The following is a 2,005-nucleotide window of genomic DNA, read 5'->3' on the forward strand; positions in this document are numbered from 1 at the left end:
ATTATTATTATTATTATTATTATTATTATTATTATGTCACGGAGATAAGATGAGAGCTTTCAGTGATCCTCAGACACGATTTCTCTTCTGGATTAGCAGCAAGATCAACAAAGCGATGTTGGATACCATCTATGTATCCTTCTTCCTGGGTGTTCTGATTTTTTGCAGGATGCTGATTATAGTATTATATTTTAGTATAACGACTTAGAATTTCTGAATTTTGTGCCAATATAGTGCCGTTAGTTCTAATGTTTGGAGACCCGTTGTGTTCACTCTCTCGACTTTATCGGGACTCAGCCAGTACCTCATTGAGTGGAACCAGCGTCAAACGGGACGGAACGGGGATCACGTGGTGATCTGTACAGTGATCACGTGGTGATGTGTACAGTGATCACGTGGTGATGTGTACAGTGATCACGTGATGGTGTGTGCTGTGATCACGTGATGGTGTGAACAGTGATCACGTGATGGTGTGTACAGTGATGACGTGATGATGTGTGCGTCAATGACGCTAATTTTTTCTGACCTGGGATTATCACTTATATACAGTGGAGTCTACTTAAACCGAAATCTTCGCCTTCGCCAGATCTTCTTCGGTTTAACAGGGTTTGCGGTTTAAGTAGTTATACATGGACCTTTAATCTGGGTAAATAGCCTATGATTTACTCCCAACTCTATCAGAGAACTCAATCCCTGAAAACTTTAAGTCTGAAAGTTGTTCGCTTGGTAACCGTTTTTGTCTGTACCGAGTATATGTCGTAAAGGATATTGTGTATTTAAAGATGGTTTGTAGTTTCATGTAACCCGAGGAGCCTTTGATAACAATAACGTCATGTATGTGACTACTATTTATTGACACCGCGCTGTCGTGGCTGTTTATTTCTACAGTATTGGTAATAAGATGTCGTTGCCTCTCATGTTATGAGATGTGATTTCTGTTATGATGCTATATAATTAAGTTTCAGATTTGCCCATAGATTTGTATTATAATATCTCAAACTGTACACTCAGACGTACGAAATTCTGGTTCATCATGCAGCGCACCGTTTGAGTCTAACTCTAACTGAAACAAAATGGAAGGCGCAAGAAGGGACAGGCTGCGATCCCATAGGGCGTACCATTTGAGTCTGACTAACTGAAACAACATGGCGTGGAAGAATGGAAAGGCTTGATGTGATCCCAAGGGGCACAGCATTTGACTTTAATTGAAACAAAATGAAGACAAGATTAGATAAGATATCACCTGACACATTTGTTCTGTACAATAAAGCTATGTTACTCTGTTCGCAAAGTCCGCACTTTTTCGAAGAAGGCGCCACCGAATTTTGAGGACAGTTTTTTAATTGGCTCAAAGTGAGGGGTGAACCATCTTGTTATACAGGATCTTTGATTCCACTTTTCAAAAACGGGAGTGCCCGTTGTTCAGTCTAAGTTCAACAAAGCTGCTTAAAAAATGTTAACGGGAATCCTCATAGCATATTATTTCGCTGTACTGGATGGCAGTAGAGTGTGAATCACGTCATAGTGTCATGCTTTACCTCTTCGTGTATTTATTTTCTATATAAGGTTCAACATTGCTTTATTATTGGTGTGTTCAGTTCTTTCTTTCTCGTGGGTGTTTTTTTAAAGTCCAGATGGAATATTCAGTCAGCCCTATTGTTTTACTGAAGTGTAATATTCTAATTTGAAGACAAGCATTATCGAAATGTGTGTTGCTTTGAGTTTTCTGTTATTTGTTGTTTGGTTATAAATTAATAATATAAATATCTGCGAATTTATTTTGAACGAAACTAGAAAACTCAGTTAAATTATGTCAAATTCTATTACCAATATGGTTTTTTTTCTTTTCTTTTCTCTCTCTCTCTCTCTCTCTCTCTCTCTCTCTCTCTCTCTCTCTCTCTCTTAGTGCCTTTTCCATTAATCTCTGTTCCCATAATATTATTATTTTCACTTCTTCTTTCACTTCCTAATTATAATTCAACCTTCTGCCTCTAGTTCTTGGAAT

The sequence above is a fragment of the Aplysia californica genome, unplaced genomic scaffold, assembly GCF_000002075.1.
Source record: "Aplysia californica isolate F4 #8 unplaced genomic scaffold, AplCal3.0 scaffold00402, whole genome shotgun sequence".
In the NCBI taxonomy this organism is placed as follows: domain Eukaryota; kingdom Metazoa; phylum Mollusca; class Gastropoda; order Aplysiida; family Aplysiidae; genus Aplysia; species Aplysia californica.